At 44.1% G+C, this 24939-nt stretch overlaps 1 long non-coding RNA gene across 2 annotated transcripts; it reads right to left on the reverse strand.

Annotated features, from left to right (window-relative positions):
- Positions 1 to 9271: 9271 nt before the first annotated feature.
- LOC308620024 lies at positions 9272 to 24697 on the reverse strand. 2 transcript variants are annotated; one of them, XR_014016288.1, is made up of 3 exons: positions 24524 to 24697; positions 12943 to 13044; positions 9272 to 9346 (listed from the first exon to the last, which is right to left on the reverse strand). It is a non-coding gene; the product is annotated as an uncharacterized lncRNA (long non-coding RNA). The 2 variants fall into 2 exon arrangements; XR_014016289.1 differs by lacking the exon at positions 24524 to 24697 and adding an exon at positions 18120 to 18221 and having other exon boundaries at positions 12943 to 13081.
- Positions 24698 to 24939: the final 242 nt, after the last annotated feature.

A 24939-nucleotide genomic window follows, 5' to 3' on the forward strand; every position in this document is an offset into this window, starting at 1 on the left:
CCACAGCCAACATTGTCCTCAATGGTGAAAAACTGAAAGCATTTCCAATAAGATCAGGAACAAAACAAGGTTGCCCACTCTCACCAATCTAATTCAACATAGTTTTGAAAGTTTTAGCCACAGTAATCAGAGAAGAAAAGGAAATAAAAGGAATCCAAATCGGAAAAGAAGAAGTAAAGCTGTTACTGTTTGCAGATGACATGATACTATACATAGAGAATCCTAAAGATGCTACCAGAAAACTACTAGAGCTAATCAATGAATTTGGTAAAGTAGCAGGATACAAAATTAATGCACAGAAATCTCTGGCATTCCTATACACTAATGATGAAAAATCTGAAAGTGAAATCAAGAAAACACTCCCATTTACCACTGCAACAAAAAGAATAAAATTTCTAGGAATAAACCTACCTAAGGAGACAAAAGACCTGTATGCAGAAAATTATAAGACACTGATGAAAGAAATTAAAGATGATACAAATAGATGGAGAGATATACCATGTTCTTGGATGGCAAGAATCAACATTGTGAAAATGACTCTACTACCCAAAGCAATCTACAGATTCAATGCAATCCCTATCAAACTACCACTGGCATTTTTCACAGAACTCGAGCAACAAATATCACAATTTGTATGGAAACACAAAAGACCCCGAATAGCCAAGGCAATCTTGAGAATGTAAAACGGAGCTGGAGGAATCAGGCTCCCTGACTTCAGACTATACTACAAAGCTACAGTAATCAAGACAGTATGGTACTGGCAGAAAAACAGAAAGATAGATCAATGGAACAGGATAGAAAGCCCAGAGATAAACCCACACACATATGGTCACCTTATCTTTGATAAAGGAGGCAGGAATGTACAGTGGAGAAAGGACAGCCTCTTCAATAAGTGGTGCTGGGAAAACTGGACAGGGACATGTAAAAGTATGAGATTCGATCCCTCCCTAACACCATACATAATAGTAAGCTCAAAATGGATTAAAGATCTAAATGTAAGGCCAGAAACTATCAAACTCTTAGAGGAAAACATAGGCAGAACACTCCATGACATAAATCACAGCAAGATCCTTTTTGACCCACCTCCTAGAGAAATGGAAATCAAAACAAAAATAAACAAATGGGACCTAATGAAACTTCAAAGCTTTTGCACAGCAAAGGAAACCATAAACAAGACCAAAAGACAACCCACAGAATGGGAGAAAATATTTGCAAATGAAGCAACGGACAAAGGATTAATCTCCAAAATTTATAAGCAGCTCATGCAGCTCAATAACAAAAAAACAAACAACCCAATCCAAAAATGGGCAGAAGACCTAAATAGACATTTCTCCACAGAAGATATACAGACTGCCAACAAACACATGAAAGAATGCTCAACATCATTAATCATTAGAGAAATGCAACTCAAAACTACAATGAGATATCATCTCACACCAGTCAGAATGGCCATCATTAAGAAATCTAGAAACAATAAATGCTGGAGAGGGTGTGGAGAAAAGGGAACACTCTTGCACTGCTGGTGGGAATGTGAATTGGTACAGCCACTATGGAGAACAATATGGAGGTTCCTTAAAAAACTACAAATAGAACTACCATATGACCCAGCAATCCCATTACTGGGTATATACCCTGAGAAAACCATAATTCAAAAAGAGTGATGTACCAAAATGTTCATTGCAGCTCTATTTACAATAGCCCGGAGATGGAAACAAGCTAAGTGTCTATCATCAGATGAATGGAAAAAGAAGATGTGGCACATATATACAATGGAATATTACTCAGCCATAAAAAGAAATGAAATTGAGTTATTTGTAGCGAGGTGGATGGACCTAGAGTCTGTCATACAGAGTGAAGTAAGTCAGAAAGAGAAAGACAAATACCGTATGCTAACACATATATATAGAATTTAAGAAAAAAAATGTGATGAAGAACCTAGAGGTAAGACAGGAATAAAGACACAGACCTGGGGCTTCCCTGGTGGCGCAGTGGTTGAGAGTCTGCCTGCCGATGCAGGGGACACGGGTTCGTGCCCAGGTCTAGGAAGATCCCACATGCCGCGGAGCGGCTGGGACCGTGAGCCATGGCGGCTGAGCCGGCGCGTCCGGAGCCTGTGCTCCGCAACACGAGAGGCCACGACAGTGAGAGTCCCGCATACCGCAAAAAAAAAAAAAAAAAAAAGACACAGACCTTCTAGAGAATGGACTTGAGGATATGGGGAGGGGGAAGGGTAAGCTGTGATACACTACCAAATATAAGGTCGCTAGCTAGTGGGAAGCAGCCGCATAGCACAGGGAGATCAGCTCGGGGCTTTGTGACCACCTGGAGGGGTGGGATAGGGAGGGTGGGAGGGAGGGAGACGCAAGAGGGAAGAGATATGGGAACATATGTTTATGTATAACTGATTCACTTTGTTATAAAACAGAAACTAACACACCATTGTAAAGCAATTATACTCCAATTAATATGTAAAAAAAAATGTCATGAAGAACCTAGGGGTAAGACAGGAATAAAGACACAGACCTACTCGAGAATGGACTTGAGGATATGGGGAAGGGGAAGGGGAAGCTGTGACAAAGCGAGAAAGTGCCATGGACATATATACACTACCAAACGTAAAATAGATAGCTAGTGGGAAGCAGCCACGTGGCACAGAGACATCAGCTCGGTGCTCTGTGACCACCTAGAGGGGTGGGATAGGGAGGGGGGGAGGGAGGGAGATGCAAGAGGGAAGAGATATGGGAACATGTGTGTATGTATGACTGATTCGCTTTGTTATAAATCAGAAACTAACACACCATTGTAAAGCAATTATATTCCAATAAAGATGTAAAAAAATATATAAATGGTTTAAAACAGCACGTAAATATCTATGTATTGCTAGGAAAGAGATAATTTAATGATGAGCTTTCTTTATTAGTCATATTTTATACTGTTAGAAGAATGAGACTGTCAACTGAATTCTGTTCCCCCAAAATTCATATATTCAAGCTCTAAGAAAGTGATGGTATTTGGAGATGGGGCCTTTGGCAGGTAATTAGATTAAATGATGTCATGAGGATTAGGCTCTATTAGTGCCCCTATAAGAAGAAACCAGAGAATTTTTTCTGTCTCTCTCCAACATGTGAGGACACAGTGAAAAGACAGTTGTCTGCAAGCCAGCAAGAGAGCCCTCACCAGGCACTGAATTGGCCAGCACCGTGATCTTAGACTTCCAAGCCTCTAGAACTGTGAGTTGTTAAAGTCACTAAGCCTATAGTATTATGTTATGGCAGCTTGAGCTATAAGAGTACTAAATGGAAGAGACATGGAGGAACCCTAAACGCATATTGCTAAATGAAAGATGCCAAACTGAAATGGATACATGCTGTATGATTTCAGCTATAGGACATCCTGGAAAACGGAGGGCACTTAACCTATTCTGTATGACACTGTAATGGTCAATGCTTGTCATACATTCATCAAAACCCATAGGATATACAACAGAGTAAACTGTAATGTAAACTATGGATATTAGTTAATAATAATGTATGAACATTGGCTCATCAATTGTAAAAAAATGCCCCACACTAATGCAAGACGTTAATAATAGGGGAAAGTGTGGTTTGGGGAATAGATGTGAGGGGGTGTATGGGAACTCAATACTCTGCTCAAAAATTCTCTTTAAACTTAAAACTACTGTAAATATAGTCTACCAATTTATTTAAACAAAATAAATCTAAGTTGCCTCATCATATTGTGAGGTTAGTAACCATCTTATAGTTTTTCTATATTCTATTTCTATTTCTAAAGACCTACTTCTTTAATGTTCATTTCTATCTTCTTTTATCCTTGTAAAAAATATATCAAATGTTTTGTATTGTTTCACCTCCCAGCCTATTATCTTTTTAGTTATATGTCTTTCACAAACATTCATTAGAAACTACATTAGATATCCTTGACTTATTACACTCTATGCCCATTACTATTTTCACCACCTCCCTCGTAATGCTTGAACCTTGGCTATGACCCATTGTCACCTCTGGACAAATCGTTTCTGCTCTATTTTCTGTCTTCTGTCCTTCTGGGCCACTTCTATCTACCATCATTACCCAAAGAACTGACTTTACAGATTCTATATGCCAGTGTGTAAGACTTGCAGTGTTTTAACAAGTATCCCAACTTCATGATGGTGATTTGGGGTCATTACTAAAGCACTCAGGATCATACATATTCTTTTAAGGTAGTTTTACAGGACAACGCACATTGGTATTTTTCTCCTATTAACAGAGTAGGAAATTGTGGGTTGATGTGCAGTTATTTTGATTAAGAAAGCAAGATATGAACACTGCTTCTTTGCTGGGGTACTTGGCACTGCTCTTTCTCGTGCTGGGACATATTTTGCGCCTTTACAGCCTTGCATCTAGGCGTACTGATCAGACTAATGTTTGGCTTTATTGGATACGTTGACCAGTCTGATTGATATTCTGGTACATACAGGGTACTTGGTCATGGTTGCTCACCTCTGAACCTCAGCTTCATCACCTGCAAAGTTCAACTAATAGCATATCCACTTTGTGGGGTTTTTAGGGATTTGGCAAGCGTCATAGTGCCTGGTACATGCTAGAGACTCAGGTGATGCAGTAATTATTCAAATGTGCATTTTCAGTGGATCCTTCCCACCTGGACAGGGTGACTTAACAGCCTTGGGAGAGTAAGAGCAGGACAAACAGCAAGGGCAGCATGGGCCAAGGGAAGGAGGTGAGAACTGACATGCAGGGAGCCCTCTTGCTGGTATCACCAGAGGGCCCATAGTGAGCCAGGATGTGGGGAGAGACTGGCCGCTCAGTAAGACCAGGCCAAGAAAGGCCGTGTGAGGGGGCTTAGCTTTTACCTTGTGGTAGAGGCCATCCAAAGGAGAAAGTGGAAGATGGGTAGGTATAGACTTCTCCCTTAGGAATTGTCCTCAGGGTCTGTTTATCTCCTGGCAGGGTGCGTTCAACGAGTTGGCCGCTCCAGCACATTCTAGAGAGGACTGGCCAGGTCTGACCTTCTGGAGATACAGCCCTGACCTCCTGGCCACCTCACTGAGGAGAGGGCTCATGGGGGAATCAGCTTCACTCTGCATCTGTCCACCAGTCCTGCACCCTGGACTCTAGGACCACTCACTTGCAAGAGGCACATCCAGCTGCCAGAGGAAGTGACATTTCCTGACTCATCTGGCTAAGAATGAGCAGAGTATCGCTGACCACTCCAGGGGAGTAGATGCCACAGAAGATCAGGATGCGGACAAGCCACAGAGGATCAGAAGGAACAAAGGTCAGTCCACGTGGGAGTTCACATGGGTGCCTCACAGTCCCCAACAGGCCCTCGAGTTTCCCTTCCAGCCCAACACACACTCCACCTGCCCACAGTCACCTGTGCCACCATCACAGAGCCCCACAGAGCTCCAAACATCCTCAAACACACAAACTCCCTACTTATGAGCAAATGCCTGACTGTGTGCCCAGAACCCTCCTGCTCCAATATACATGCACTACAAACCCCAATAAAACCACAGCCACAGTCTTGAATACAAAATCACACCCACAACGGCCCCTGATAATCAAACACCTAAATCCTCATACCCCACAAAAATCCACCCAACCCCATATAACCCCTCAATGCAAACACACAAACCCTTCAACAATAGCCAAATATATTCAAACCAAACTCACAGACTTCTTAATATAAGACACAACCCCCCAAATCCAAGTAGAACACATACAGTCCGCACACAGCTGTCAACATCCATGTATGTACAATGCCTCAGAAGCTGAGACAAACACAAAATACCATCAGAGAGACACAATGTTTCCAACCTTCTCCTAAATACTCCCCCCAGAACACATCATGACCTCACACCCCCAATACAAACATACACCCATCTCCCTCTTGAGATACTATAAACAGCCTCTGACACATCCCCTGATTATACACACACAGCTAGCAGCCCCAATTTACACTGACAACCCCAATCTCTGCAAATTCCTCCACATCAAAAATACACTCCCTGAACTCTTACCCTACAGGATGAGCATGTGTATAACCCCTGCACTCTGAATACACACGGATCCAACACACAAAGCATTAAAATGCATACCCCTACCTCTTCTCAAATGCCTGCACACATAGCCTCAAAACACCCAGAAGCAGCCCACCACCCAGCCACACCATGCTACACCAACCGTACACTCACAAAGGCACTCATGCCCCTCATCTCTCCCCAGATCACACATACACAGTCTCTACACAGCTTTACTATTACCCCAAACCATCCTATGCCCTAAACATACATCCAAGAGTTCCCCACACAGCCCTAACCGATGATAGAGGCAGCTGTACCAGGGGCATCACGGTACCCTGAACGGGCAAATGCCGCTGAGGTAAGTGCCTCCTATGTTGCTGCATTTCTTGCTGCTGTTGCAAGTCATCCCTTGACCCCACCCAGGCTGACTGGGACACCCTAAACAGGAAGTGGCAGCGTATGAGTCAGGAAGAGGAAACTCCATTCCAGGTGTTCCCTGTCACCATCCATTGCACCAAAACATCAGATGACCAGCATGAACAAGAAACAGAGACATGTAACTATACCATGGTTGAAAGGCAAATTTTTCTAGAAAACATTTGTCCAAGGGAAGGGGGAGAAGGGTGCTCCCCCTAATTGTAGAGCCACGCTGTTACGATTCAAAGAAACGTCAGATACAGTCCAACAGGCGTGGGACTGCATCCATGTTGTAGCTGGATACGAAAAAGATAAGTTTTCGGAAGCCCCAAATCTCGCTTGCCAGTAAAGGCACATGGGCCCCGCTGCCCCATTGGCCAGGAACCCAGCAGAGGACCCTTAAGGGATATAGGGACTTCTGGGACCCTTACTGAGCTCCACCAAGGGGTGGTGCCATCACACAGCTCCATCCTTCATGAGATGACTAACAGACCTCCCTGTATTGGCAGCTCTGGAGATCGGGGGTCCCTAATGATGTCAACTTGAGACCGCCCGAGCACAAGTTAGAAATTTTTGCTCAGGCGCTGCAGACTCTTCAGGAGACTGGAGTGATGGGTAGCCGTCACCTCTCCGAATCCTGTACCCTGACCTCTGCCAACGCCTCTGCCTTAGGGACCTGGCAGATCCCTGGAGCGTGGCCCTCCTCTGGGACACTTGCCCATATACTTCTCTAATTTTCCTTGGGACACACATAAACAAATTTTCTTATGGCTCTCATTGACAACGGGAGCTCAAATTACAGTGCCTCCTGGGAACCCCTCCAATTATAAGCAAGGGCCACACTTTAGATTACAAGGCATAGTAGTCAGGGGAGTAGAAAGCATTCAACTTCCATTGAATGTCACTACTGAAACAATCTTTATTAAAAATCTTTTAGTGGTGGTAGCCCCTTTGGCCCTACCCTTTCCCGTTACAGCTATGGATGCCTTGATGTACTGCAACGCCATTTGGAACAAACCCAAATTCCTGGCCTTCCTGGTGGAAGCTGAAACTGGGAGCCCATAAGACTGCCACCTAAGACAGTAAATATCCCCCAATAACATGTATGACAGGGGGCTGTGGGATTGCAGCCCATAATTCAGAATTTATGAAAAGAAGAAGTCATTAAACACACCATTTCTCCTTTTCAATTTCCCCATTTGGCTGCTATTAAAACCTGCTATTAATGAGTGGTGACTTATAATCAACTACTGAAATATAAGTGCTGCTCCCCACTATTAAGGCTCCCATTTCCAACATTGTCCAGTTCATTAAGGATATCCAAAGGGCTCCAGGGAATTACTTTGCTGTGACAATCTAGCTGTTATGTTCTATTCAGTACCAGTTATTAAGGAGTCCCAGCTGCAGTCTACTTTTACTTCAGAAGGCACCCAGTATGTTTTAACCTGTCTGCCTACTGGCTATCTTAACAGCCCAGCTATTGCCCACAGTCTTTGCTGGCAAGACCTGGGGTCCCCTTGCACCGTCTGGCACTATACTGAGGTTCTAATCCACAGCCCCTCAGGAGACTGGTGCACAAGGCCCTAACATGGTTGGTGACCCATCTATAACATACAGGTGGGCTATTTATTGCCCCACATAAAATTCAAGGGCTGTCCACAACTATTAAATTTCTGGGCATTAACTGATCCTCTAAAAGCCAGGAAATTCCTTTTGCAGCTAAACCTCAGCTGTTAACTATTCAGCCCCCCAACACACTATAGCAAGCCCAACACATCTTACTTAGGTCTCTCCACACTTTGGAGGCAACGAATACCACACTTGTCCATCATTCTTAGACCCATTTATGCAGCCACGTACAAACCCTCCATAGTTTACTGGCCAAGAGCTAAACAATAAGCTTTATAGCAGGCACAAAGCTCAATTAGTCAAGCCCTCCCACTGGTTCCCCCTGGCTGCTCCTTCTGGGCTGAGAATGGACTATGTGTCCCGGACCCTTTGGACTAACACAGTTCCTCCTAGCTGCCTGTGGGCTTCTGCACTAGACGGCTGCTCTCTACACCACTACACCCCCTCAGAACCGATTTGGGAACTGGTTCCTTGGTTTTGGTCTTGGTTTTGTGTGCACTGATGCCAGAATTTGTTTGCGTCTTTTGCGTTTGGGTGTACAAAATGGGAAATACTCCATCAACCCTGAAAGAGAGCCCTTTGGGGCCTATAGTAGATAAATAGGTGTAACATAGCCCTGAGCCTATGACTAAGAAAGACATGTATACTATTGTAATAGGGTGTGGACCCAAAATATAGGATCACAAGGGCGGTAGCCCCTAAATGGCTCACTCAATTTTTATAGGATCTCGCAGTTAGAAGTGTTTTGCAAAACAGCAAGCTGCACTGGCAGTTGTTCCACCTGCCCACCCTCTCCCCATGCCGCCATCATATTCACCACCTCCTGTTTCCCCTACCCACGGGGATCAAATAGAAGTTTCTGTGTTAACCCCCAGAGGACAGGAGCCTGATTTAGTATCACCATCTAAGACTCCACAAGCCACCCAATTTGGACTGGGAGCCACATCCACAGCAGGGCAAGTTCCCTTGTGCGGACATCCTATAAGAGGCCAGGGGACTCCCTTGGCCTTGAGGCGTCCGATTCTAATTTCCCCACAGGAGCCCCAGGGAACTTTGACAGTGGGGAACGAGTTGATTGACTCTCCAATAGATACCACTCCCCAAACCCTCCCTGTTTATCTTAAGAGGCTTGTAAATATTAAACAAAGGGGAAACAAAGTCATCCTAGGAAAAACTTGCCTGTATCTTTGAGATGCAAATGTCCTTTCTGGTCTTCTCAGGAACTCTCATCTCTGCCATCTTTCTAAAATGCACCTTTTTGAAAGAGGGTAAAGTAATTTAGAAACTGACTTATCAAGGATAAATCAAAAACCTAAGTGTCTTTTCTGTAAAAATTCAGCCATCTAGACAAGTGAGTTGGATTTGTTCCATCTGCCAGAAACCTAATTTGAATCCAACCTCTTTTTCTAAACTGATGGGCTTCACATGGCTGTACCTGACTCAGTGCTGAAATTCTGAAATGACAACCATGACGTCTCTGTATGTTTGTGTCCTTGTATGTGTCTTTGTCTTTGGATAACATTGCTGAGGTTGATTTGTGGATGAGCTCTATTTAATTGGCTTAAAGAAAAGTAAGCACTTACACACCAAACTATTCTAAATACAAGAGAAACTGAGCTACATGAGCTTCAGGTTCATGTGAACTGGGAAATAGTCAGTATTAATTAAGACCTGGTATTAACGTTCGTTTGTTGATCTAATTAATAGAGACATGCTGTTAGAGTCATCAACATTAAGTATAATACTTTTATTGTGCCTACGTTTAATATAAGCTAAATAAAATCTTGTTATATCTGTTGCAAATTTGTCAGCAAGGAAATAACTTGATGTGAAGAAACTTTTAAGGAAAGAAAAGGCAAATGAGGTAAGAGCTTTAGGTGAACTTTTTAAAATACTTATCTTTTAGGAAGGTCTATCTAAAATTAATCTCTCCAGATATTTGACCACTTGAAAGTCAGAATTGTGCTAAAGTAAGTGACAGAAGGTTTATGGAAAGTGGACCCTGAAAAAAAGAGTTCTGTACGTGGTCAGGACTAAGTTTAAAATAAGTTTAATTGAGTAAATACGTTTTAAAAGTAAGCTGGTGCACAACTTGAATTTCGCTTTTCTCTCTGTTAAGAAGACAAGGTTTCTTAAGATTTTGGACTGCCTTTGATACCAGATTTTAAGTTTTTCTACCTTTTAAGAGATCTGTTCTGTACTTGCCTTTGAAATCTTTTATTGTTACTTTGGCTAAGTGAATAACTATTGTTTCACAGTGACATGGGATCCTATCTGTTTTAAACCCTTTTCTTATTTTTTTGACAAAACTACCCAAATCAAATTATAATGAAGTTCCTTTGACCTCTAGCTAACTTTGGGGTGCTTCAAAGGGCCCCTGAAACACCCCAAAGAGAGATATTAACTAATTAGGTTGAATGACACAGGAAGTGTTGTCAAATAAGCAATAAATCTTCTTAGGTTCTATTGTATGCCAAATGACACAGGTATTCTACAGATTATATGGAGTTCCTAAAATCTGGTATGTCCTGGTAAAATGTTACCAGTCAGAATTCTCTTTATTGTCTGAAAGTGTTGCATGTCACCGCAGTAACCACGTTACTTTCTCAATTGCACTGTAATCAGATTGAAACGTGCCTTCTTAAGTCTTTCACCATTGTACACAGTCATGGTTTCACTCTGATGCCTTTGCAAAAATGCTTCCTCTTCAAGAAGATTTATAGAAAGGACCTTTGCATAAATACAAGTTTCTGATTTTCAAACCATAAAGGTGAGCTGGGTAAGAACTTGAAGAATTCTAATGGGAAACCTGATGGCTTCATAAAGCTGTTAACAAAAACGATTAGTTGCACATGCCTGGGTAAAAGGGTTATACTTATGGTTATAATTTTGGTTATAATTATGGTTATAATTTTTATGGTTTCTATCTGAAAAATGACTGTTTTAACTCTGTGTTTTCCAGGTGTAAGCAAAACGCTCCCCTTCAACTCATTATGATTTACAGTCATTTGTTAAATTATACCCTTATAAGCAGAATTGAAACATTTATCTTTTTCTCTCTACCTGGGTGATCCTGCCAGTAGCATATGCTTGTCCCAAAGATTAAGCCATGCACGTCTAAGTACGCACTGCTGGTACACTGAAACAGCGGATGGCTCACTAAATCAGTTATGGTACCTCTGGTCGCTCGCTATTGCAATTGGATTACAAGTAGTTATACTGATCATTGTTCTTTGTTTCCAGATTGTTTGCTCTTTGTGTCTCCCTGCTGTAGTGTGTCTTTGTTAACATTACTAGCTGCATTACTTATATCCTGTCTACTTTATAAGACTGGCGTCTCTTACAGTACCCAGTATGGAACCAGGCCTCCAACAATACTTCAATGGCTAAACATCTTGAGAAAATAGACCACATTTATAACATGAAATAATTGTAATAGTGTGATTCTAGGTACAGGAGGAAGCAACAAGGGAAAATGTCTCCTGGATCATAATTAGATAGAGGATCCAGAAGATCTTTAATTAGCAATAGGGCCTAATCCAAAAACTAGCACCTGGAGTGGCATATCAAGAATTCTCCCCTGACCTGGGATGAGCCTCCCAGCGCCGTGGGACAAAATTTGATCCTGAAACGTCTCCCAAATATGGGTCAAAATCCTGACCAAGAGGAGAGGATCTGAGAAATGGAATATTTCCTGACACATCAGTCATTAGCGACTGCAGCCCCCCAACGTGAGCCGGTGAGCCCTGACGAAACTCAGGATATGAGAATATAGGACACAGGCCCCAGACAGCTGAGGTACATATCAAATGACTGATTTCAGTGAGCCCAGACCCTTGCATCTTCCCGTACATGGAAAAGTGATGAATTCCTTAACTTGAGATGCTGCCTCCCAGGCTTGAAGCCCTCAAAATTCCCATCAAAGAGGTCGTAACTCTCAACTTTTAGGCTGAGAATATTTTTTTAAGGCTACAGGTGTAAAGGACACACTTTCCAGAGAGGAACAAAAAAACCAAAAACCCAGCGTTTGGAACACCGGCACCAATGGTGGACACTCCCGGAAAGATCCATCTGATGAAGCAATTAGAAGGGCCGTCACCCCCTTTTATCCACAAGACTGTGGAATGGACATTGACAGTAGGGAATTGTAACAGGGAAGAGCCAAATCGGACTCCACATGGGATCTGTTCCTTTTACTTTAACCTTTGCCTTCTGCTGCTTTTGTTCACTACAAGGATACTGTCTGTACCTGTACATAATGGCCTGCCTCGGGGAACCCTGTCCCTCTGTCTGAATGTTAAACTAAAGTGCCTTTGTTCAGGGAAACATATGGACTCCTTCCACCTGTGGATGGCTACAATTAAGAAGAAATTAACACATCTCCTCCCCGAGGCTGGCCATTCCAGGGGCTATTTGCACAACTTATGGCCTTCTTACTTTACCTCCTCATCTCCTCCCCATCTCTGTATTATAAAAGAAACTGGCACCCAAACCCCGATAAGATGGTTATTTTGAGAGTTTACTCTGCCATCTTCTCGGTCTGCTGGCTTTCTGAATAAGGTCATATTCCTTGCCTCAACACCTCATCTCCGATTTATGGCCTGTCGTGCGGCAAGCAGAGCAAGCTTGGACTTGGTAACATGTTTACTCAGGACACGGTGTCACAAAACGGGACACTGTTTTCTGTTTGTTTTGTTTTTGTTTTGGGCCGCGCCATGTGGCTTGTGGGATCTTAGTTCCTCGACCAGACATCCAACCCGCGCTCCCTGCAGTGGAAGCTCGGAGCCCTCACCAATGGACTCCCAGGGAATTCCCATGGGACACTGATACCTGGCAGTCACGGCCCTCACCTTTGTGAGGCAGAGGTAGTAGTGTAGCAGGATTGAGAACGGTGTGACGTTTAAAGATTAGGTGGTGAAAGCAGGATTTCACAGGAAGTTAATCCAGTGATACTTGCAGAGAAATGTTGTCAATTCAGCGTTAAGAAGACTGTGGACAAGGTGTGGAGTTTGCAAATAAACTTCATTTCCTAGAGTCAAATCTGCCAAGGCTTCCACTAAATTTGCAGTTGTGGCTATAACCTTAAGACACCTGAGACAGGCAAAAGCAACTGAATCAAGTTGTATGCTGTAACAGGCAATAGGCCTGTGTTTACTACCATGCTCACACAGTTCTGCGCGGCCTGATTATGCCTTTCATGCACAAATAAAGGAAAAGGTTTTGAATAACCTAAAGTTAATCTATTAAGTAGAGATCTCTTTTCGAACTTAAAAGGGCTAATATACTTTGCCTCCAGTGGAGATCTCACCTTAAAGTATCCGGATCGGGCTTCCCTGGTGGCGCAGTGGTTGACAGTTCACCTGCCGATGCAGGGGACACGGGTTCGTGCCCCGGTCCGGGAAGATCCCACATGCCGCAGAGCGGCTGGGCCCGTGAGCCATGGCCGCTGAGCTTGCGTGTCCGGAGCCTGTGCTCTGCAACGGGAGAGGCCACAACAGTGAGAGGCCCGCGTACCGCAAAAAAAAAAAAAAAAAGTTTCCGGATCAACCTGAACCTGATCATTTGGGTAACCCTAAGGCAGGCACTTCTTGCAGTGCTTGTTTTAGCCTTATAAAAACCTGCTTATGTTTATCTTCCCAAGCAAAGGATTCAGGAACTAAATCTTTAATAAGTTCATAGAGTGGAAGAGGTAACAGAAAAATTTGGAACCTAGAGCTTGCAATAACCAGCTAAACCTAGAAATCCACAATGCTAGCACTTAGTTGTGAGTCTAGGAAGTTCCTGTATCAGCCTAATTCTCTCTGGAGATAGCTGAATTCCTTCAGTGCTTAGATTACATCCTAGGTAATGAACAGCGTCTACGGATAATTGTAATTTTTCCTTTGTTCTTTCTCAGCTAACTGTTGCAGCAAATAAATGGAATCTTTTATGAATGCCTTATGGAACCTTTACAGTAGCTGAGTACAGCAGGAGGTTATCTCCATATGGTAAAAAGGCTGATTTCTCAGGGAACTAGAGGGTACTTAAATCTTGGTGAAGTACTTGGGAGGAAAAAAGAAGGAGTCCCAGTGAACCCTTGAGGCATAAAAGTGCAGGTATATTGTTGATTGTTCCAAGTAAAGCCATGTAGATATTGCTGTTGGGTCTCCGGGATGCTGAAGAAAGGTGAACAAAGGTCTCCAACTGTAAACCATTTCAAGTCAGTTCAAGCTTGTGACACAAGGGTGGCTAGGTTTGGAACAACAGGAAAACAGGGAAAAACTATTTTTATTAACAGCTCCCAAGTCCTGGACAGATCGCCATCCTGCCAGGTTTCCAACCAGGCAAGATTGGCATGCTGCAGGGACGAGTACACGAATGATTACCTCCTGGGCAATTAGGTCTTCTACAATAGCTATGGGACCTTGTATGACCGCAGGCTTTAATAGCTGTTGAGGAAACCTAGGGAGAGGTTTAGCTACATCTATCTGAATCTTTATAGGTTTGCATTTTTTTATTCTTCTCATGTTAACACTGTCAGAAGTAGCCCCCAAATTTGCAGGCATCCTGTCAGAAGTAGCCCCCAAATTTGCAGGCATCTCCATCCAATTAGGGAACTTTTGTTGAACTTCCGCTTTTAGGTCCAGGACAGATTGTAAGGAACATAACTGATCAGGTTCACGTTGATCAGGAAATTTTAAGGTGAGATCTTCACTGGAGGCAAAATGTACTGGCCCTTTGAAGTTAGAAAAGAGATCTCTACTGAATAGATTAACTGGGGCTATACTGCATAGCAGAAAGGAATCTTGGTTGAGATAAAAATTCTCTCTGAACTGTATTAGGTACTCCCACTATGGAAACATCCTCTTTACTCAGAGGGACCTGTTGTTCTTTGAGGGTGGGATTTAGAGTAGAAAGCACAGCTCTGGTTAGGGCTAGGGGTAGGGTGTTAAAGGGTTAGGTAATTATGTTTACAGTTAGGGTTAGAGTTTAATGTAGATTTCAAAGTAAAATATGAGAGTGGGGTTTCAAGTAGAAAGCATAGCTCCAGTATCAACTAAAATTTGGCCGTTTTTCATTATATTTTCCTCTGGGCTGTTTAAGGTCATTGCTGCTAATAGTTTACCAGAGAACCTCTGGAGTTCTGCCAACTAGGGGAGAGGGTCATGGGGGGCCCTCCCTTTGAGACAGATACGAGAGCATTTGTGAAGAGTTTGCATAGGACTTTTGAGGACACCTCTTTTTCCAGTGTCCTCACTGATTACAAATGAAACATCAACTTTGGGTCATCAAATTGATCATGGACCCCTAGGAGTTGTAATGGGGGAGGCCCAGGTGTCATTTTGTGTCCCTTGCCTTAGAGCTGTTGTAACTGTAAGGCTATGAGCTTGGTGGATTTCTGTTTGTGATCTTGCTCCAAGGTCCTTTCAAAATGCTCAGCTATAGTCACGAGTTCAGTCAGGCCTATAGCCTCCCACCCTCTTTTCTGCCCTTTTATCAATCCACTCATCTCAGAAGATAATCCACTTACAAAGAGGACAGTTAAAGCAGGCTGAGTGGCCTTTTTATTCCTTGGAACACCAACTGCTGTAAAAAGAGAGCTTCCAAACTGGTTCCAAAGTCTTCCACAGATTCACCCCTCTTTTGTTTGTACGAGTGAATAATACATCAATCATTATTAGGCCAATTAATAACAGACCAAGTGTGAGCAGGGAAGATTTTAGGAATAGCTTATAAAAGGTTAGTTGTTATTCTGCAAGCCTTTTTAGGTTGAGGATCTTGAATACCATCCTAGGGATTATGTCATTTTGCTTCCCACATCCATTCTGGGGCTTCCCCCAGTCCTACCAACATGTGTACAAGTGGATAAAGATCTAGCAGTTTGGGGACATATGCCCTGACAGTGACTCTAAATTCTTTAAAAAATGTTGGGGGTTCCTCCAAGGTTTAGAGAATTCTTTGACTACAGCTCTCAGTTCAGTCTTTGACCAAGGGGTAAAGGACACCTGAGGGGGCTCACCTGCAACCTCAGGTAGTTTTACTTTAAATGGCAATTGTTAAATATTCTCTTTGGAATAGAGAAGTACTTCAGACAGGAAATGAGTAACACAAGAGTCCTCGGGTGACAACGGAAAGGGGGGGACAGTAGGAGGTACGTCTGCAGTCACATCCGTCCTACGGTCTTTTGTCTCAGGTACCTTTTGTCTCTTTAATTTTTCATTAGCTTTTTGTTCTAAGTCTCTAAACGAAGCTCTTTTGGAATCTTGAAACCGTCTGTAAACTTTTACATACCAAGTAAAGCAGGCATCTCATTCTCCCTGTGCAATCTGTGAACCCTTGCTCTCTAGTGGTTTCCTTAAATGTACAATCTTGTCTAACTGGAACATGCCCCACAATGACCACTGTAATTCTAGATCAATATTAGTATAATTTTTCCATCTTTCTAAATATCTACAACCTCCAGGACCATAGTTCTTAAATATAAAATAAGCAGGTGTGCCAGAAGCTGGCATTCTCAACTCTTGGGCGATAAAGGATCTCATTTCCTTAGCTAGCCTTTGTCAACCCAAAAGAACACACAAAAAAACCTGCGCCTTAATATATCAGCAGTAACAAAGAGATGTTACTATGTCCTGGACAAAAGAAGGCCTGGTATGCACCACCACCGATTCCCAGGGATCCTTGGACTGAGGAAAAAGATCCAAACGGCAAATCCCAAGGAAGGGGGACTGCAAACTGATTCCAAACAAAATGGAGAACTATAGCCACCACCAACAGCTCCAAGCATGGAAACTGGGGGCTGATTCCAAACAGATGGGCAAGTGCAGACTACACTGTCAGCAGTGCCCAGTGTGGAATCCAGGGAACAATATTAGGGGCTATGGTTTACCACTCAAAAATATACTGGCAATAACCAAGAGATGTTACTATGTCCTGGGAATTTCCATCTGAAAGGCTAGGGGTTTGGCCTCAAGGAGAATCCTCTACCAGCCAAACTGACCTGCCCTGTAAAGGAAAGCCAATTAGATTGGGAGCACAAACGCAAAGAGAATGGAGCTCAAACCAAGAGGAGCTTACCAACAACCTTCAGGAATGGCAAGAAAGACAGTGAACTCAAAGGAGTTGTGGGCACCACACCTGTTCCTCCTTGTCCCAAATGTTATCAGAAATTTGCTTCAGATCCCATCACTGCCACCAATATATTTACCTTTTTCTTTTAAAAAAGATAAGCATTTAATCATAAAATCATCTTGTTAGCAGTAGCAATCATAAGAGTGGATTTTAGAAAAGTGCACATACATATTTTTATACAGAACATTTCTGGAGGGATACATACTAAACTGTTAGTGGCCACCTCTGCATGCCCCCAATGTATTAAAAAACAAAATTTAACGGAGTAAATTGGAAGATTTACTTTGAATTTTGAATAAATTGGCCTTATTAAACGATTCATGAATCAGGCAGCATCTCATCTGATAGAAAGGGAGATACTCCAACGGGTTACACAACATGGAAGGCTTTCTTTTTTTTTGGCCATGCCACATGGCATGTGGAAATCTTAGTTCCCCGACCAGGGATCGAACCCATGCCCCGTGCATTGGAAGCGCGGAGTCTTGGCTGCTGGACCACCAGGGAAATCCCAGAAGACTTGTATAGTAAGGAGGGTGGGACAAGGAAAGAAAGTCATCATCAAGGGAAAAAATGAAAGTTCACTGGAGGAAAGTAAAACTTCAGATGACAACGGCGTCTCATTGGCTAAACTGTGGAATTTTCTATTAGCTACTTCTATTTTCTATTTCTTGTTGCTGGCCAGGAAGGAAGTCTTCCCTCCTCCAGCTGGGGTAGTAAAGTGGTTGCACTTCCTCTTTGGGGTCAGTAAATGACCTCTTCCTGTTGGGGTAATTGATGATGAGTGGCACGGCATGAGAGCTCCCTCTACGGGCCTTCCAGACTCCAATTCTAGTGCAGGTTTCCTTTTGTTAACATTCACAGCATGTTTTATTGGCAGGAGGAGTCACAATGAGGGAGAAAAGGCCACAAGACTCACCATAAAGAAGGCTCAGAAATGCTTGGGTGGGTCCAAGGCAGGCACAAGGTGGCTGTGGGGTCAGCTGGTGGCTACAACGATCACATGGTTCCCTCTGATGGGTTTGCAGCTCGATGTGGAAGAGTGAATAAAACCGTCAGTTCGGGCTTCCCTGGTGGCGCAGTGGTTGAGAGTCCGCCTGCCGATGCAGGGGACACGGGTTCGTGCCCCGGTTCGGGAAGATCCCACATGCTGTGGAGCGGCTGGGCCCGTGAGCCATGGCTGCTGAGCCTGGCGTCCGGAGCCTGTGCTCCACAAGGGGAGAGGCCACAACAGTGAGAGGCCCACATACAGCCAAAAAAAAAAAAAAAAAAAAAAAAAAAACCGTCAGTTCATGCTATCAGAGAAACATGAAACTGAGATAAGCTTCCCACTGCTAGAAGCATCTTGAGCCTTCAGAAAAGAACAGAGAACATGTCTAAAGGGTTTGGGAACATCAGAGCCGTATCTCCTCAGAGTGGGACTCCCCAGGCTCTCCAGGTCTCAGTCCCCAACTCTCCCTCAGTGACAAAGCCTCCCTACCTCTGTCCTTGTCAGCTCAGTGATCCCTAGAGGTCCTGCCTATCCGTGAGGACTTAGGTTTCCATGAGACAGGTTGGTTGAGACCTAGTGATACAGTTGACCAGCCTGATATGCAACAGTTCCCACCACCCTGGGGCAGTTGGGCTCAGGGACACATGGCTCTGGACCCCATGTGGAGGGTGTCCTTGCACGTCCGCTGTGCCACAGAAGAGCCAGGAACGCCTGTAGCTGTCCAACTGATTCTCAGGGGGTTTTCCTGGGAGAGCCCTTGGTCATCTGACCTCCTATCCAGGAAGCCCCATGACTTTCTGATTGCTGCCTGTCATGCCAACAACACACCTGTGAAGGTTCTGCTCTGCATGGCCATCTGTTCGCCAGGCGCCCCCTTCTAGGGACCCAGATGCTAGGACCACACAAATGCTGAAGGAGTGTCCACCTGCCTAAGGTACAGACACCCCTGTATCCATCTGCATGATTTCTACTGGGAATCAACAACATTTATGGGGATTCTCTGGCCCTAAAGAACAGACCAACCTGATAGGAGCAATGCAATGATTCACAATTACCAGGGTCAATGCACATATACAAGGGCCCATAGCCCCAGATGCCCCACTCACAATTCACATGAGGGTCCCATACGTACCCACCGATGCCCAAATATTCTTGCTTCACACATACACAATCCAAACACGCACATCAGTGGTACGCTGCTAAGTGCTTGATAAAAAGCTCTCCGAGAAAGGCGGGAAAGACTTCACTTATGGTATCTACATGGTATAAATATTCCCAGCAGGACCAATTTCAAGCTACCCACCTGACATCACTAAACACACAGCTGGGAAGAGATATGCACCATTGACTCTCCCAAGACAGTATGAACCAGTTCCAGCACATTCCATAACTTTTCCTGTGAATATGTGCACAGAATCCACTTACACCCCAAGGAGAACTCTCAACTCCCACCACAGATATATAACCAAAAGGACACCACATACACATTTGTGTTTGTACATATATATATATCTCCTGAACACACACCCTCACCCTGAATAAATACACAAACAGACCACCTCTTACTACCTAAATTTTTACAGATGAAACCTTACTCACCCTGAATATTCACATTCCACTCTCACAACTATATATACACACACAACATGGGCCTGAAAACAAACATGTGCAACCAATATGCCATCCAGATGTACACACTGAGTACCTAAGCACACAGGGTCACCAAGTACACAACTGTCTCATGTGCAACCCAACAAAAGACCCATATGCAACCCCACAGCCCTAAAATACATAGACTGCAGGACTCCTGCACACACACAGAACCCACACAGCCTACTGGTTTCCAAACACACAAACTAAACTCTCACGTCCCACAGAATACATACCCCAGAAGCCCCAGGAACTCAAACACACACAGACACAAATAATCTATACTTATCAAATACAGCTGACCCTTGAACAGCTTGGGGGTTAGGGCGCCAACCCTCCGTGCAGTGGCTCTGCATCCATGGATCCTGTAGTAGTCCTGTAGTAGTTACTGAAAAAGAAATCCACTATAAGTGGACCCGTGTGGTTCAAACCCATGTTGTTCAAGGGTCAACTGTCCATATAAGTCCACCTCACTAATACTGAGAACACACATACAAGCAACACCACTAAATTCTTCAGGCATTACATTTTGAAATAGACACATAGAGGACTCGAAGCCTCCTGCTACACTCACAAATCACAAATACACACATCCACAAACTACTCATGAGTATACACCCCAAATGCTCAGACACACTCAAAACAGAAAAACACCGACAACCTCTGCAGTCTTACTAAGATACATACACAATTCTCACACACCTATGGACACACACATGCAAATATTCCTAACCCCTGAACATATGGATCCCCTCCCAAACACTATACATTATGCTACCTCTCCAGAATACAAGCTCCCCACCACTACTCCAACATACAAACTGTATATGTGTGTGTGTGTATATATATATGTTTCTACCCTCACCCTGAATATATAGACAGACCACCTCTTACTCCTACCAAACACATGTATAAACACCCTAGCGTTCTCCAAAGAAATACACTTTGAATACTCCTAACAACTCCATACCTTATGAACAAACTCTGATAATGCATGCACCTGATGATGGACACGCACACGGATTAGAATACACAAATAAGATACATGGAAATATCTCCAGCAAACCATTTATGAAACAACTTCCATATATCAAATTATCCCTAGCTATCAGGAGCCAGCTCACACATATGCAAGTACTAACAAATACCCGTATCACATATTTCTAATACATACAAATGCAATTGTCCATCTTCCCTGTAGAAACATAGAACCCCACCTCTCTATCAGATACACATATACTCACTTCCCAAAATACATAAGCCTAAGAGGCTCCTACTGAAAATTACAAATGCACAGCCTCAGCAAATATTCCTCCAAGTGGCCATGCCCCTTGAATACACACACAAACTCATTTAACACACAACTCTCCACAAGTCCCAAATAGAACCACGATTACCCAGTACACTACAAATAGACAATAATGTCACCCTATACGCCCTTTGTTCCAAATACACATACAGTACCACACTACTGGCGTATACATAACCCCATATTCCCAACCTCTCACACAGAATGAACTCTGCCATCTTGCAGAATACAGGATCATACAAACACAACATACCTACACATTCAACATCCACCAGCCCCATAAAATAGTCACAGACTTGCCCTCTACACATCCAAATATACATACACAGCTCCCGAAAATGCACACCCACAAACACCCCATAACCATACAACATGCCCTGAATACACAAATGATCAGCCTACATTCCCCAAATATACAAAATTAACACACTGGACACCCAAAGTAATATACACCACTACTTTTCCTGACATTGCCCTTACGCATATGCAGATAATCCTTCCAAATCCACCATTACACACACACAAATCCCCAAATTCAGGGGTGAAAAAAACACATGTAAACATATTCCCCAAACACCAAATTACAAACACCTAACCACCAACTCCTTGAGTATGCCTGCGTCACATCTCAACACCCTCCAAATACAACACTCACTCTTACACACTCTCACAAAAACACCGGCATGACCTCCCTTCAAACACAAATATCCACGGACAAAACCAACCCACACATTTGACTACCTATCAGATTCCCACCAACCAATTAAGTATGTACAGACCCCATCTATGCTTGCAAATCAATCATGATTTGACACCAGACTACAAATACATGTTTATTACCACATTCAGCAAAGTTGCTCGCATCACTGACAAAAGAATGCAGTTTGAACCTAAGTGTTGACTGATGTTTTTATGATAAGAAGGAAGACACTAGTGAAACGATGAGTGTGTTCCTTCCATCTTCACTCATTTTCCAATCACCTGAGCTACACCTTCGGAACCAGATGAGGGTTTTCAACTCGCAAGAACTTCCCTCTAGCTTTTGTACTCTTCACAACGCGCAGACTAGAACGGCACCTGTTTAATAGCTCGCACACACTATTTAGCCCCCACTGTAGGCCCCGCAATCACTGAACCCTTCATGCAGCCGGCTCCCCAGTGGTGCCGATAATCCTGGGGTAAACATCTCAAGGGAATCGAGCTCTATGGGGGCGTGAATCCACATTGTGGGGAGTCTCCTTACATGGACAAGGGCACAAATAACCCACAGGGTGAACAACAGTGCAGAGCGGTGACACCTGAGGGGTGAAAACTCCCCGTACCCCTTACCTCAGGATTCCTAGAATTGACTCTACAGGCCGCCATGGCAGGCCCCTCCCCCGCCGGACAGCCATTGGGGCCCCACCCTCCGCGCTCCCGCATGCGCTCCTGTCTTCCGGAGCAAACTGCCCCAGCAGACGCCGGGAGCTGTTGGAGGACGGCGGTCCGCCGTGCCCGAGAGACCCGCCCCAGTGGGCGTGCACAGGCGTGCGCGGGCGTGCAGGCGCGCGGTGCGCGGGCCTAGGAGGTCTCTGCAGGGGAGGACAGAAATGGAGGGTCGGGCAAGCTGCGGAACTTCTCTGGCGACGCTCCTCGCTGGGAACCTTCGTGACGGTCTCTTCTTAAAACCAACTCTTGTGAAATGTGCACTCGTGAGTTTTATATTGCACTCGTGAAACCCATGCACTTAGCTACAAAGAGTTCTGGAGAGCTCCGCTGTAAGCACAGTAGCCTCAAATTGGGGCAAGTACTTTCATGCCCTTTGGACTGCCGTTCCTTGGTTCTTGTTAATGCCTTTCAAAAAACAGTAGGTCCTTTTTCCTAGCACACCTGAAGTTTCCGTTAAAGAACAATGCTAGCAAAGAATTTCAGACCTGGGAAACACTCTTAAGATACTGTCTCCTGACTCCGTTCCTAGAGTTTTTCCAACGCATTTACTCTACTAGAATATTTTTTCTCCGTGTTCACAGGTGTTTCCTTTGTACGGTTTTGGGTTTTTTTAAAAAATAATTTTGAGAAAGAGTTGACAATCTGGGCCAATTTCAACAGGTAGTATGGGAACAATTTTATTTTCCCTCCCTCCTTTTTTATAATATCTTGCAGAATTTCAGTTGACAATAAAACAACAACAACAAAAATAGTAGCGGGATCAACTTACTGACCTGACTTTGTAATACTTCCCAAAGAAACTTCAATCATCAGATCCGCTTTCTGGTCAAATGCAAGATTAGAGCATTTCTCACTCAACAGGATGCCTCTGAAGACCCCTCACATGTAACAGCACTAAGCGCCTCCAAGTGCAGACTTGAAAACTCCACAAGACACAAACATGGTATCTCTTCGTTTCTTTAATGTTTCGTGATTGAGTGGAAGATGAACTGTCTTCTGAGGCTTGTGATGCATGTCCAGAGATGTTTTTTCTCAGTAGTCAATGCCCGCCCCCACCTTCTGTGCAGGAATAGTCAGAGATCATGATCCAAAGGACTTTTAGATACTCCCTTCTGTGACTGGTCTTCCCAAGTTACATTTGGGCTAATTTGATTATCTCTGTCTGTGGGGTGTAGGATTTTGAAGTATTACAAAAGTGATTGCAGTATTGGGACTGGCTAATTTTTGCACAGTGCAATTTTTGTATCAGTGGCCTTGAGAAGAGTCCTTCAAATACTGTATCAGAATTATGAGTGAGAATCTTGTAAATAATTGGTTGAATGACTGAACAAAGGGAGGAAGCAACAAGGAAGCCTGCCTTTCTCGAGTGCCTGGGTACAATATTTTGCCTCACCATTCCTCTAGTATGAAGTTATTGGTTGCAAATCATATAAGTTTTCCTTCATTATAAAAGCTCCAGGGCTTCCCTGGTGGCGCAGTGGTTGAGAGTCCGCCTGCCGATGCTAGGGGACACGGGTTCGTGCCCCGGTCTGGGAAGATCCCCCATGCCGCGGAGCAGCTGGGACCGTGAGCCATGGCCGCTGAGCCTGCGCGCCCGGAGCCTGTGCTCCGCAACGGGAGAGGCCACAACAGTGAGAGGCCCGCGTACCGCAAAAAAAAAAAAAAGAAAAAAAAAAAAAAAAAACCTAGGTTGATGGATAAAGACGTGAAAGGAAGGGACTGTCATGCTCAACCTCGGTGCCGTGAATCAAAACAACAGTTTATAAACTGCCTAAAGAGGCACACGCCAATTGTGTTGCCACTGTGGGAGGTGGAAGGAACTTCCGGTTCTTGCCTACCTGCCAGAGCCCTCGTGGAATGTCCCCCCAGCGCACGCCACCCCGACCCACGTGCCCTCTGGCCCTCCCCCACCGCAGAACGGTTCAGCCAGCATTTTCCTGTTTACTTTCAAACGTGTCCCTCGTTGACTTGGATCCCGAGCGTTTGCTGAAGCAGGTCGCTCTCTGGCTCCTGGTCTTGACTTTTCTCATTGAGGCTACCAGGCAGCAGTAGTCCGTGCCCAAGCCTGCAGGATGGCTTCAATAGGAGGTAAGCCTATAGGCTGGGGGTGTGTTCTCAGAGACCCTGCCATCCTCACATCCTGCAGGTTCATATGTTACACTTAACTGTGGGCACCTAGTTGGACTGAAGTAGAGGGAGAAGAGAGCACTGGACGCACAAGGACATTTCACCTGGGGAGACTGGGGAGCCTGAAGAAACCTGAGACTGCCCTGGGGAGGAGGGGTCGTTGGAGGTGGATCCAGAGGAATTGCCCTGGCTATGGAGAAAGGATGGCAGCAGACAGTCTGATTCTTTCTAGAA

This window comes from Mesoplodon bidens, assembly GCF_964165515.1.
Source record: "Mesoplodon bidens genome assembly, chromosome: 7".
NCBI classification, from domain to species: domain Eukaryota; kingdom Metazoa; phylum Chordata; class Mammalia; order Artiodactyla; family Ziphiidae; genus Mesoplodon; species Mesoplodon bidens.